The sequence below is a fragment of the Hoplias malabaricus genome, unplaced genomic scaffold (genome assembly GCF_029633855.1).
Source record: "Hoplias malabaricus isolate fHopMal1 unplaced genomic scaffold, fHopMal1.hap1 scaffold_366, whole genome shotgun sequence".
Lineage (NCBI taxonomy): Eukaryota > Metazoa > Chordata > Actinopteri > Characiformes > Erythrinidae > Hoplias > Hoplias malabaricus.
The window spans coordinates 1-10,902 of record NW_027101231.1 but is presented as its reverse complement, the minus strand read 5'-3'; the positions used below and the strand labels follow the sequence as shown (position 1 = coordinate 10,902).

The 10,902-nt window shown below is 39.6% G+C and overlaps 20 non-coding genes and 12 pseudogenes across 20 annotated transcripts; all 32 read right to left on the bottom strand.

Moving 5' to 3' along the window:
- Nucleotides 1–82: 82 nt before the first annotated feature.
- On the bottom strand, nucleotides 83–201 carry LOC136685397 (5S ribosomal RNA). Its single transcript, XR_010800135.1, has one exon. It is a non-coding gene; the product is annotated as a 5S ribosomal RNA (ribosomal RNA).
- Nucleotides 202–410: 209 nt separating this feature from the next.
- On the bottom strand, nucleotides 411–529 carry LOC136685362 (5S ribosomal RNA). The gene has a single exon (XR_010800116.1). It is a non-coding gene; the product is annotated as a 5S ribosomal RNA (ribosomal RNA).
- A 223-nt stretch (nucleotides 530–752) lies between these two features.
- Nucleotides 753–871, bottom strand: LOC136685395 (5S ribosomal RNA). Its single transcript, XR_010800134.1, has one exon. It is a non-coding gene; the product is annotated as a 5S ribosomal RNA (ribosomal RNA).
- A 219-nt stretch (nucleotides 872–1,090) lies between these two features.
- LOC136685393 (5S ribosomal RNA) lies at nucleotides 1,091–1,209 on the bottom strand. The gene has a single exon (XR_010800132.1). It is a non-coding gene; the product is annotated as a 5S ribosomal RNA (ribosomal RNA).
- Nucleotides 1,210–1,419: 210 nt separating this feature from the next.
- Nucleotides 1,420–1,538, bottom strand: LOC136685392 (5S ribosomal RNA). Its single transcript, XR_010800131.1, has one exon. It is a non-coding gene; the product is annotated as a 5S ribosomal RNA (ribosomal RNA).
- A 220-nt stretch (nucleotides 1,539–1,758) lies between these two features.
- Nucleotides 1,759–1,877, bottom strand: LOC136685391 (5S ribosomal RNA). The gene has a single exon (XR_010800130.1). It is a non-coding gene; the product is annotated as a 5S ribosomal RNA (ribosomal RNA).
- Nucleotides 1,878–2,087: 210 nt separating this feature from the next.
- Nucleotides 2,088–2,206, bottom strand: LOC136685361 (5S ribosomal RNA). The gene has a single exon (XR_010800115.1). It is a non-coding gene; the product is annotated as a 5S ribosomal RNA (ribosomal RNA).
- A 223-nt stretch (nucleotides 2,207–2,429) lies between these two features.
- Nucleotides 2,430–2,548, bottom strand: LOC136685390 (5S ribosomal RNA). The gene has a single exon (XR_010800129.1). It is a non-coding gene; the product is annotated as a 5S ribosomal RNA (ribosomal RNA).
- A 222-nt stretch (nucleotides 2,549–2,770) lies between these two features.
- Nucleotides 2,771–2,889, bottom strand: LOC136685389 (5S ribosomal RNA). Its single transcript, XR_010800128.1, has one exon. It is a non-coding gene; the product is annotated as a 5S ribosomal RNA (ribosomal RNA).
- Nucleotides 2,890–3,110: 221 nt separating this feature from the next.
- LOC136685388 (5S ribosomal RNA) lies at nucleotides 3,111–3,229 on the bottom strand. The gene has a single exon (XR_010800127.1). It is a non-coding gene; the product is annotated as a 5S ribosomal RNA (ribosomal RNA).
- A 221-nt stretch (nucleotides 3,230–3,450) lies between these two features.
- LOC136685387 (5S ribosomal RNA) lies at nucleotides 3,451–3,569 on the bottom strand. The gene has a single exon (XR_010800126.1). It is a non-coding gene; the product is annotated as a 5S ribosomal RNA (ribosomal RNA).
- A 220-nt stretch (nucleotides 3,570–3,789) lies between these two features.
- On the bottom strand, nucleotides 3,790–3,908 carry LOC136685379 (5S ribosomal RNA). The gene has a single exon (XR_010800125.1). It is a non-coding gene; the product is annotated as a 5S ribosomal RNA (ribosomal RNA).
- A 209-nt stretch (nucleotides 3,909–4,117) lies between these two features.
- On the bottom strand, nucleotides 4,118–4,236 carry LOC136685367 (5S ribosomal RNA). The gene has a single exon (XR_010800121.1). It is a non-coding gene; the product is annotated as a 5S ribosomal RNA (ribosomal RNA).
- A 221-nt stretch (nucleotides 4,237–4,457) lies between these two features.
- On the bottom strand, nucleotides 4,458–4,576 carry LOC136685356 (5S ribosomal RNA). Its single transcript, XR_010800110.1, has one exon. It is a non-coding gene; the product is annotated as a 5S ribosomal RNA (ribosomal RNA).
- Nucleotides 4,577–4,786: 210 nt separating this feature from the next.
- LOC136685360 (5S ribosomal RNA) lies at nucleotides 4,787–4,905 on the bottom strand. The gene has a single exon (XR_010800114.1). It is a non-coding gene; the product is annotated as a 5S ribosomal RNA (ribosomal RNA).
- A 222-nt stretch (nucleotides 4,906–5,127) lies between these two features.
- LOC136685430 (5S ribosomal RNA) lies at nucleotides 5,128–5,246 on the bottom strand. The gene has a single exon (XR_010800166.1). It is a non-coding gene; the product is annotated as a 5S ribosomal RNA (ribosomal RNA).
- Nucleotides 5,247–5,467: 221 nt separating this feature from the next.
- On the bottom strand, nucleotides 5,468–5,586 carry LOC136685418 (5S ribosomal RNA). The gene has a single exon (XR_010800155.1). It is a non-coding gene; the product is annotated as a 5S ribosomal RNA (ribosomal RNA).
- A 220-nt stretch (nucleotides 5,587–5,806) lies between these two features.
- On the bottom strand, nucleotides 5,807–5,924 carry LOC136685377 (5S ribosomal RNA; annotated as a pseudogene).
- A 215-nt stretch (nucleotides 5,925–6,139) lies between these two features.
- On the bottom strand, nucleotides 6,140–6,256 carry LOC136685385 (5S ribosomal RNA; annotated as a pseudogene).
- A 218-nt stretch (nucleotides 6,257–6,474) lies between these two features.
- LOC136685380 (5S ribosomal RNA) lies at nucleotides 6,475–6,592 on the bottom strand (annotated as a pseudogene).
- A 209-nt stretch (nucleotides 6,593–6,801) lies between these two features.
- On the bottom strand, nucleotides 6,802–6,918 carry LOC136685383 (5S ribosomal RNA; annotated as a pseudogene).
- Nucleotides 6,919–7,137: 219 nt separating this feature from the next.
- LOC136685376 (5S ribosomal RNA) lies at nucleotides 7,138–7,255 on the bottom strand (annotated as a pseudogene).
- Nucleotides 7,256–7,472: 217 nt separating this feature from the next.
- Nucleotides 7,473–7,591, bottom strand: LOC136685406 (5S ribosomal RNA). The gene has a single exon (XR_010800144.1). It is a non-coding gene; the product is annotated as a 5S ribosomal RNA (ribosomal RNA).
- Nucleotides 7,592–7,807: 216 nt separating this feature from the next.
- Nucleotides 7,808–7,925, bottom strand: LOC136685381 (5S ribosomal RNA; annotated as a pseudogene).
- A 218-nt stretch (nucleotides 7,926–8,143) lies between these two features.
- LOC136685375 (5S ribosomal RNA) lies at nucleotides 8,144–8,261 on the bottom strand (annotated as a pseudogene).
- A 218-nt stretch (nucleotides 8,262–8,479) lies between these two features.
- LOC136685378 (5S ribosomal RNA) lies at nucleotides 8,480–8,597 on the bottom strand (annotated as a pseudogene).
- A 207-nt stretch (nucleotides 8,598–8,804) lies between these two features.
- LOC136685386 (5S ribosomal RNA) lies at nucleotides 8,805–8,925 on the bottom strand (annotated as a pseudogene).
- Nucleotides 8,926–9,142: 217 nt separating this feature from the next.
- On the bottom strand, nucleotides 9,143–9,261 carry LOC136685394 (5S ribosomal RNA). Its single transcript, XR_010800133.1, has one exon. It is a non-coding gene; the product is annotated as a 5S ribosomal RNA (ribosomal RNA).
- A 215-nt stretch (nucleotides 9,262–9,476) lies between these two features.
- Nucleotides 9,477–9,594, bottom strand: LOC136685374 (5S ribosomal RNA; annotated as a pseudogene).
- A 219-nt stretch (nucleotides 9,595–9,813) lies between these two features.
- LOC136685382 (5S ribosomal RNA) lies at nucleotides 9,814–9,930 on the bottom strand (annotated as a pseudogene).
- A 220-nt stretch (nucleotides 9,931–10,150) lies between these two features.
- Nucleotides 10,151–10,269, bottom strand: LOC136685350 (5S ribosomal RNA). Its single transcript, XR_010800104.1, has one exon. It is a non-coding gene; the product is annotated as a 5S ribosomal RNA (ribosomal RNA).
- Nucleotides 10,270–10,485: 216 nt separating this feature from the next.
- Nucleotides 10,486–10,603, bottom strand: LOC136685384 (5S ribosomal RNA; annotated as a pseudogene).
- Nucleotides 10,604–10,902: the final 299 nt, after the last annotated feature.

Genomic DNA, 10,902 nt, shown 5'->3' with positions numbered 1-10,902 from the left:
GTTTTTTTTTTTTAAGTTTTCTTCTTCTCTTGTGTTTAAATGACTGTGGTTACTGTCTTTATAATAGAAACTTAAGCTAAAAAGCTTACAGCACCTAGTATTCCCAGGCAGTCTCCCATCCAAGTACTAACTAGGCCCAACTCTTCTTCGCTTCCGAGATCAGACGGGATCGGGCTTTCAAGGAGTGGTATGGCCGTAAGCGATCACTGCTGGCTGTAGAAGACTATTTCTATATACTCTTCTAAGAGTAATACTTGTTTTAGAGCTGCCTGTAAACGGTAGACCACCTGACACCTCAAATGAAAATGATTGGCTTTCCAGTTCGTTTTTTTTTTTTTTTTAAGTTTTCTTCTTCTCTTGTGTTTAAATGACTGTGGTTACTGTCTTTATAATAGAAACTTAAGCTAAAAAGCTTACAGCACCTAGTATTCCCAGGCAGTCTCCCATCCAAGTACTAACTAGGCCCAACTCTTCTTCGCTTCCGAGATCAGACGGGATCAGGCTTTCAAGGAGTGGTATGGCCGTAAGCGATCACTGCTGGCTGTAGAAGACTATTTCTATATACTCTTCTAAGAGTAATACTTGTTTTAGAGCTGCCTGTAAACGGTAGACCACCTGACACCTCAAATGAAAATGATTGGCTTTCCAGTTCGTTTTTTTTTTTTTTGTCGTTGTTTTTTTTTAAGTTTTCTTCTTCTCTTGTGTTTAAATGACTGTGGTTACTGTCTTTATAATAGAAACTTAAGCTAAAAAGCTTACAGCACCTAGTATTCCCAGGCAGTCTCCCATCCAAGTACTAACTAGGCCCAACTCTTCTTCGCTTCCGAGATCAGACGGGATCGGGCTTTCAAGGAGTGGTATGGCCGTAAGCGATCACTGCTGGCTGTAGAAGACTATTTCTATATACTCTTCTAAGAGTAATACTTGTTTTAGAGCTGCCTGTAAACGGTAGACCACCTGACACCTCAAATGAAAATGATTGGCTTTCCAGTTCGTTTTTTTTTTTGTTGTTTTTTTTTTTAAGTTTTCTTCTTCTCTTGTGTTTAAATGACTGTGGTTACTGTCTTTATAATAGAAACTTAAGCTAAAAAGCTTACAGCACCTAGTATTCCCAGGCAGTCTCCCATCCAAGTACTAACTAGGCCCAACTCTTCTTCGCTTCCGAGATCAGACGGGATCGGGCTTTCAAGGAGTGGTATGGCCGTAAGCGATCACTGCTGGCTGTAGAAGACTATTTCTATATACTCTTCTAAGAGTAATACTTGTTTTAGAGCTGCCTGTAAACGGTAGACCACCTGACACCTCAAATGAAAATGATTGGCTTTCCAGTTCGTTTTTTTTTTTTTTTTTAAGTTTTCTTCTTCTCTTGTGTTTAAATGACTGTGGTTACTGTCTTTATAATAGAAACTTAAGCTAAAAAGCTTACAGCACCTAGTATTCCCAGGCAGTCTCCCATCCAAGTACTAACTAGGCCCAACTCTTCTTCGCTTCCGAGATCAGACGGGATCGGGCTTTCAAGGAGTGGTATGGCCGTAAGCGATCACTGCTGGCTGTAGAAGACTATTTCTATATACTCTTCTAAGAGTAATACTTGTTTTAGAGCTGCCTGTAAACGGTAGACCACCTGACACCTCAAATGAAAATGATTGGCTTTCCAGTTCGTTTTTTTTTTTGTTGTTTTTTTTTTTTAAGTTTTCTTCTTCTCTTGTGTTTAAATGACTGTGGTTACTGTCTTTATAATAGAAACTTAAGCTAAAAAGCTTACAGCACCTAGTATTCCCAGGCAGTCTCCCATCCAAGTACTAACTAGGCCCAACTCTTCTTCGCTTCCGAGATCAGACGGGATCGGGCTTTCAAGGAGTGGTATGGCCGTAAGCGATCACTGCTGGCTGTAGAAGACTATTTCTATATACTCTTCTAAGAGTAATACTTGTTTTAGAGCTGCCTGTAAACGGTAGACCACCTGACACCTCAAATGAAAATGATTGGCTTTCCAGTTCGTTTTTTTTTTTTTTTTTAAGTTTTCTTCTTCTCTTGTGTTTAAATGACTGTGGTTACTGTCTTTATAATAGAAACTTAAGCTAAAAAGCTTACAGCACCTAGTATTCCCAGGCAGTCTCCCATCCAAGTACTAACTAGGCCCAACTCTTCTTCGCTTCCGAGATCAGACGGGATCAGGCTTTCAAGGAGTGGTATGGCCGTAAGCGATCACTGCTGGCTGTAGAAGACTATTTCTATATACTCTTCTAAGAGTAATACTTGTTTTAGAGCTGCCTGTAAACGGTAGACCACCTGACACCTCAAATGAAAATGATTGGCTTTCCAGTTCGTTTTTTTTTTTTTTGTCGTTGTTTTTTTTTAAGTTTTCTTCTTCTCTTGTGTTTAAATGACTGTGGTTACTGTCTTTATAATAGAAACTTAAGCTAAAAAGCTTACAGCACCTAGTATTCCCAGGCAGTCTCCCATCCAAGTACTAACTAGGCCCAACTCTTCTTCGCTTCCGAGATCAGACGGGATCGGGCTTTCAAGGAGTGGTATGGCCGTAAGCGATCACTGCTGGCTGTAGAAGACTATTTCTATATACTCTTCTAAGAGTAATACTTGTTTTAGAGCTGCCTGTAAACGGTAGACCACCTGACACCTCAAATGAAAATGATTGGCTTTCCAGTTCGTTTTTTTTTTTTGTTGTTTTTTTTTTTTTAAGTTTTCTTCTTCTCTTGTGTTTAAATGACTGTGGTTACTGTCTTTATAATAGAAACTTAAGCTAAAAAGCTTACAGCACCTAGTATTCCCAGGCAGTCTCCCATCCAAGTACTAACTAGGCCCAACTCTTCTTCGCTTCCGAGATCAGACGGGATCGGGCTTTCAAGGAGTGGTATGGCCGTAAGCGATCACTGCTGGCTGTAGAAGACTATTTCTATATACTCTTCTAAGAGTAATACTTGTTTTAGAGCTGCCTGTAAACGGTAGACCACCTGACACCTCAAATGAAAATGATTGGCTTTCCAGTTCGTTTTTTTTTTTTGTTGTTGTTTTTTTTTAAGTTTTCTTCTTCTCTTGTGTTTAAATGACTGTGGTTACTGTCTTTATAATAGAAACTTAAGCTAAAAAGCTTACAGCACCTAGTATTCCCAGGCAGTCTCCCATCCAAGTACTAACTAGGCCCAACTCTTCTTCGCTTCCGAGATCAGACGGGATCGGGCTTTCAAGGAGTGGTATGGCCGTAAGCGATCACTGCTGGCTGTAGAAGACTATTTCTATATACTCTTCTAAGAGTAATACTTGTTTTAGAGCTGCCTGTAAACGGTAGACCACCTGACACCTCAAATGAAAATGATTGGCTTTCCAGTTCGTTTTTTTTTTTTGTTGTTTTTTTTTTTTAAGTTTTCTTCTTCTCTTGTGTTTAAATGACTGTGGTTACTGTCTTTATAATAGAAACTTAAGCTAAAAAGCTTACAGCACCTAGTATTCCCAGGCAGTCTCCCATCCAAGTACTAACTAGGCCCAACTCTTCTTCGCTTCCGAGATCAGACGGGATCGGGCTTTCAAGGAGTGGTATGGCCGTAAGCGATCACTGCTGGCTGTAGAAGACTATTTCTATATACTCTTCTAAGAGTAATACTTGTTTTAGAGCTGCCTGTAAACGGTAGACCACCTGACACCTCAAATGAAAATGATTGGCTTTCCAGTTCGTTTTTTTTTTTGTTGTTTTTTTTTTTTAAGTTTTCTTCTTCTCTTGTGTTTAAATGACTGTGGTTACTGTCTTTATAATAGAAACTTAAGCTAAAAAGCTTACAGCACCTAGTATTCCCAGGCAGTCTCCCATCCAAGTACTAACTAGGCCCAACTCTTCTTCGCTTCCGAGATCAGACGGGATCGGGCTTTCAAGGAGTGGTATGGCCGTAAGCGATCACTGCTGGCTGTAGAAGACTATTTCTATATACTCTTCTAAGAGTAATACTTGTTTTAGAGCTGCCTGTAAACGGTAGACCACCTGACACCTCAAATGAAAATGATTGGCTTTCCAGTTCGTTTTTTTTTTTTTTTTAAGTTTTCTTCTTCTCTTGTGTTTAAATGACTGTGGTTACTGTCTTTATAATAGAAACTTAAGCTAAAAAGCTTACAGCACCTAGTATTCCCAGGCAGTCTCCCATCCAAGTACTAACTAGGCCCAACTCTTCTTCGCTTCCGAGATCAGACGGGATCGGGCTTTCAAGGAGTGGTATGGCCGTAAGCGATCACTGCTGGCTGTAGAAGACTATTTCTATATACTCTTCTAAGAGTAATACTTGTTTTAGAGCTGCCTGTAAACGGTAGACCACCTGACACCTCAAATGAAAATGATTGGCTTTCCAGTTCGTTTTTTTTTTTTGTTGTTTTTTTTTTTTAAGTTTTCTTCTTCTCTTGTGTTTAAATGACTGTGGTTACTGTCTTTATAATAGAAACTTAAGCTAAAAAGCTTACAGCACCTAGTATTCCCAGGCAGTCTCCCATCCAAGTACTAACTAGGCCCAACTCTTCTTCGCTTCCGAGATCAGACGGGATCGGGCTTTCAAGGAGTGGTATGGCCGTAAGCGATCACTGCTGGCTGTAGAAGACTATTTCTATATACTCTTCTAAGAGTAATACTTGTTTTAGAGCTGCCTGTAAACGGTAGACCACCTGACACCTCAAATGAAAATGATTGGCTTTCCAGTTCGTTTTTTTTTTTTTTTTTAAGTTTTCTTCTTCTCTTGTGTTTAAATGACTGTGGTTACTGTCTTTATAATAGAAACTTAAGCTAAAAAGCTTACAGCACCTAGTATTCCCAGGCAGTCTCCCATCCAAGTACTAACTAGGCCCAACTCTTCTTCGCTTCCGAGATCAGACGGGATCAGGCTTTCAAGGAGTGGTATGGCCGTAAGCGATCACTGCTGGCTGTAGAAGACTATTTCTATATACTCTTCTAAGAGTAATACTTGTTTTAGAGCTGCCTGTAAACGGTAGACCACCTGACACCTCAAATGAAAATGATTGGCTTTCCAGTTCGTTTTTTTTTTTTTGTCGTTGTTTTTTTTTAAGTTTTCTTCTTCTCTTGTGTTTAAATGACTGTGGTTACTGTCTTTATAATAGAAACTTAAGCTAAAAAGCTTACAGCACCTAGTATTCCCAGGCAGTCTCCCATCCAAGTACTAACTAGGCCCAACTCTTCTTCGCTTCCGAGATCAGACGGGATCGGGCTTTCAAGGAGTGGTATGGCCGTAAGCGATCACTGCTGGCTGTAGAAGACTATTTCTATATACTCTTCTAAGAGTAATACTTGTTTTAGAGCTGCCTGTAAACGGTAGACCACCTGACACCTCAAATGAAAATGATTGGCTTTCCAGTTCGTTTTTTTTTTTTGTTGTTTTTTTTTTTTAAGTTTTCTTCTTCTCTTGTGTTTAAATGACTGTGGTTACTGTCTTTATAATAGAAACTTAAGCTAAAAAGCTTACAGCACCTAGTATTCCCAGGCAGTCTCCCATCCAAGTACTAACTAGGCCCAACTCTTCTTCGCTTCCGAGATCAGACGGGATCGGGCTTTCAAGGAGTGGTATGGCCGTAAGCGATCACTGCTGGCTGTAGAAGACTATTTCTATATACTCTTCTAAGAGTAATACTTGTTTTAGAGCTGCCTGTAAACGGTAGACCACCTGACACCTCAAATGAAAATGATTGGCTTTCCAGTTCGTTTTTTTTTTTTGTTGTTTTTTTTTTTTAAGTTTTCTTCTTCTCTTGTGTTTAAATGACTGTGGTTACTGTCTTTATAATAGAAACTTAAGCTAAAAGCTTACAGCACCTAGTATTCCCAGGCAGTCTCCCATCCAAGTACTAACTAGGCCCAACTCTTCTTCGCTCCGAGATCAGACGGGATCGGGCTTTCAAGGAGTGGTATGGCCGTAAGCGATCACTGCTGGCTGTAGAAGACTATTTCTATATACTCTTCTAAGAGTAATACTTGTTTTAGAGCTGCTGTAAACGGTAGACCACCTGACACCTCAAATGAAATGATTGGCTTTCCAGTTCGTTTTTTTTTTGTTTTTTTTTTTTTAAGTTTTCTTCTTCTCTTGTGTTTAAATGACTGTGGTTACTGTCTTTATAATAGAAACTTAAGCTAAAAAGCTTACAGCACCTAGTATTCCCAGGCAGTCTCCCATCCAAGTACTAACTAGCCCAACTCTTCTTCGCTTCGAGATCAGACGGGATCGGGCTTTCAAGGAGTGGTATGGCCGTAAGCGATCACTGCTGGCTGTAGAAGACTATTTCTATATACTCTTCTAAGAGTAATACTTGTTTTAGAGCTGCCTGTAAACGGTAGACCACCTGACACCTCAATGAAAATGATTGGCTTTCCAGTTCGTTTTTTTTTTTGTTGTTTTTTTTTTTTAAGTTTTCTTCTTCTCTTGTGTTTAAATGACTGTGGTTACTGTCTTTATAATAGAAACTAAGCTAAAAAGCTTACAGCACCTAGTATTCCCAGGCAGTCTCCCATCCAAGTACTAACTAGGCCCAACTCTTCTTCGCTTCCGAGATCAGACGGATCGGGCTTTCAAGGAGTGGTATGGCCGTAAGCGATCACTGCTGGCTGTAGAAGACTATTTCTATATACTCTTCTAAGAGTAATACTTGTTTTAGAGCTGCCTGTAAACGGTAGACCACCTGACACCTCAAATGAAAATGATTGCTTTCCAGTTCGTTTTTTTTTTTTTTTTTAAGTTTTCTTCTTCTCTTGTGTTTAAATGACTGTGGTTACTGTCTTTATAATAGAAACTTAAGCTAAAAAGCTTACAGCACCTAGTATTCCCAGGCAGTCTCCCATCCAAGTACTAACTAGGCCCAACTCTTCTTCGCTTCGAGATCAGACGGGATCGGCTTTCAAGGAGTGGTATGGCCGTAAGCGATCACTGCTGGCTGTAGAAGACTATTTCTATATACTCTTCTAAGAGTAATACATTGTTTTAGAGCTGCCTGTAAACGGTAGACCACCTGACACCTCAAATGAAAATGATTGCTTTCCAGTTCGTTTTTTTTTTGTTGTTTTTTTTTTTTAAGTTTTCTTCTTCTCTTGTGTTTAAATGACTGTGGTTACTGTCTTTATAATAGAAACTTAAGCTAAAAAGCTTACAGCACCTAGTATTCCCAGGCAGTCTCCCATCCAAGTACTAACTAGGCCCAACTCTTCTTCGCTTCCGAGATCAGACGGGATCGGCTTTCAAGGAGTGGTATGGCCGTAAGCGATCACTGCTGGCTGTAGAAGACTATTTCTATATACTCTTCTAAGAGTAATACTTGTTTAGAGCTGCCTGTAAACGGTAGACCACCTGACACCTCAAATGAAAATGATTGGCTTTCCAGTTCGTTTTTTTTTTTGTTGTTTTTTTTTTTAAGTTTTCTTCTTCTCTTGTGTTTAAATGACTGTGGTTACTGTCTTTATAATAGAAACTTAAGCTAAAAGCTTACAGCACCTAGTATTCCCAGGCAGTCTCCCATCCAAGTACTAACTAGGCCCAACTCTTCTTCGCTTCCGAGATCAGACGGGATCGGGCTTTCAAGGAGTGGTATGGCCGTAAGCGATCACTGCTGGCTGTAGAAGACTATTTCTATATACTCTTCTAAGAGTAATACTTGTTTTAGAGCTGCCTGTAAACGGTAGACCACCTGACACCTCAAATGAAAATGATTGGCTTTCCAGTTCGTTTTTTTTTTGTTGTTTTTTTTTAAGTTTTCTTCTTCTCTTGTGTTTAAATGACTGTGGTTACTGTCTTTATAATAGAAACTTAAGCTAAAAAGCTTACAGCACCTAGTATTCCCAGGCAGTCTCCCATCCAAGTACTAACTAGGCCCAACTCTTCTTCGCTTCCGAGATCAGACGGGATCGGGCTTTCAAGGAGTGGTAGGCCGTAAGCGATCACTGCTGGCTGTAGAAGACTATTTCTATATACTCTTCTAAGAGTAATACTTGTTTTAGAGCTGCCTGTAAACGGTAGACCACCTGACACCTCAAATGAAAATGATTGGCTTTCCAGTTCGTTTTTTTTTTTGTTGTTTTTTTTTTAAGTTTTCTTCTTCTCTTGTGTTTAAATGACTGTGGTTACTGTCTTTATAATAGAAACTTAAGCTAAAAAGCTTACAGCACCTAGTATTCCCAGGCAGTCTCCCATCCAAGTACTAACTAGGCCCAACTCTCTTCGCTTCCGAGATCAGACGGGATCGGGCTTTCAAGGAGTGGTATGGCCGTAAGCGATCACTGCTGGCTGTAGAGACTATTTCTATATACTCTTCTAAGAGTAATACTTGTTTTAGAGCTGCCTGTAAACGGTAGACCACCTGACACCTCAAATGAAAATGATTGGCTTTCCAGTTCGTTTTTTTTTTTGTTGTTTTTTTTTTTTAAGTTTTCTTCTTCTCTTGTGTTTAAATGACTGTGGTTACTGTCTTTATAATAGAAACTTAAGCTAAAAGCTTACAGCACCTAGTATTCCAGGCAGTCTCCCATCCAAGTACTAACTAGGCCCAACTCTTCTTCGCTTCCGAGATCAGACGGGATCGGGCTTTCAAGGAGTGGTATGGCCGTAAGCGATCACTGCTGGCTGTAGAAGACTATTTCTATATACTCTTCTAAGAGTAATACTTGTTTTAGAGCTGCCTGTAAACGGTAGACACCTGACACCTCAAATGAAAATGATTGGCTTTCCAGTTCGTTTTTTTTTTTTTTTTAAGTTTTCTTCTTCTCTTGTGTTTAAATGACTGTGGTTACTGTCTTTATATAGAAACTTAAGCTAAAAAGCTTACAGCACCTAGTATTCCCAGGCAGTCTCCCATCCAAGTACTAACTGAGGCCAACTCTTCTTCTCGCTTCCGAGATCAGACGGGATCAGGCTTTCAAGGAGTGGTATGGCCGTAAGCGATCACTGCTGGCTGTAGAAGACTATTTCTATATACTCTTCTAAGAGTAATACTTGTTTTAGAGCTGCCTGTAAACGGTAGACACCTGACACCTCAAATGAAAATGTTGGCTTTCCAGTTCGTTTTTTTTTTTTGTGTTTTTTTTTTTAAGTTTTCTTCTTCTCTTGTGTTTAAATGACTGTGGTTACTGTCTTTATAATAGAAACTTAAGCTAAAAAGCTTACAGCACCTAGTATTCCCAGGCAGTCTCCCATCCAAGTACTAACTAGGCCCAACTCTTCTTCGCTTCCGAGATCAGACGGGATCGGGCTTTCAAGGAGTGGTATGGCCGTAAGCGATCACTGCTGGCTGTAGAAGACTATTTCTATATACTCTTCTAAGAGTAATACTTGTTTTAGAGCTGCCTGTAAACGGTAGACCACCTGACACCTCAAATGAAAATGATTGGCTTTCCAGTTCTTTTTTTTTTGTTGTTTTTTTTTTAAGTTTTCTTCTTCTCTTGTGTTTAAATGACTGTGTTACTGTCTTTTATAATAGAAACTTAGCTAAAAAGCTTACAGCACCTAGTATTCCCAGGCAGTCTCCATCCAAGTACTAACTAGGCCCAACTCTTCTTCGCTTCCGAGATCAGACGGGATCGGGCTTTCAAGGAGTGGTATGGCCGTAAGCGATCACTGCTGGCTGTAGAAGACTATTTCTATATACTCTTCTAAGAGTAATACTTGTTTTAGAGCTGCCTGTAAACGGTAGACCACCTGACACCTCAAATGAAAATGATTGGCTTTCCAGTTCGTTTTTTTTTTTGTTGTTTTTTTTTTTAAGTTTTCTTCTTCTCTTGTGTTTAAATGACTGTGGTTACTGTCTTTATAATAGAAACTTAAGCTAAAAAGCTTACAGCACCTAGTATTCCCAGGCAGTCTCCCATCCAAGTACTAACTAGGCCCAACTCTTCTTCGCTCCGAGATCAGACGGGATCGGCTTTCAAGGAGTGGTATGGCCGTAAGCGATCACTGCTGCTGTAGAAGACTATTTCTATATACTCTTCTAAGAGTAATAACTTGTTTTAGAGCTGCCTGTAAACGGTAGACCACCTGACACCTCAAATGAAAATGATTGGCTTTCCAGTTCGTTTTTTTTTTTGTTGTTTTTTTTTTTTAAGTTTTCTTCTTCTCTTGTGTTTAAATGACTGTGGTTACTGTCTTTATAATAGAAACTTAAGCTAAAAAGCTTACAGCACCTAGTATTCCCAGGCAGTCTCCCATCCAAGTACTAACTAGGCCCAACTCTTCTTCGCTTCCGAGATCAGACGGGATCGGGCTTTCAAGGAGTGGTATGGCCGTAAGCGATCACTGCTGGCTGTAGAAGACTATTTCTATATACTCTTCTAAGAGTAATACTTGTTTTAGAGCTGCCTGTAAACGGTAGACCACCTGACACCTCAAATGAAAATGATTGGCTTTCCAGTTCGTTTTTTTTTTGTTGTTTTTTTTTTTAGTTTCTTCTTCTCTTGTGTTTAAATGACTGTGGTTACTGTCTTTATAATAGAAACTTAAGCTAAAAAGCTTACAGCACCTAGTATTCCCAGGCAGTCTCCCATCCAAGTACTAACTAGGCCCAACTCTTCTCGCTTTCCGAGATCAGACGGATCGGGCTTTCAAGGAGTGGTATGGCCGTAAGCGATCACTGCTGGCTGTAGAAGACTATTTCTATATACTCTTCTAAGAGTAATACTTGTTTTAGAGCTGCTGTAAACGGTAGACCACCTGACACCTCAAATGAAAATGATTGCTTTCAGTTCGTTTTTTTTTTTTTTTTACAAGTTTTCTTCTTCTCTTGTGTTTAAATGACTGTGGTTACTGTCTTTATAATAGAAACTTAAGCTAAAAAGCTTACAGCACCTAGTATTCCCAGGCAGTCTCCCATCCAAGTACTAACTAGGCCCAACTCTCTTCGCTTCCGAAATCTGATAGAGTGTGT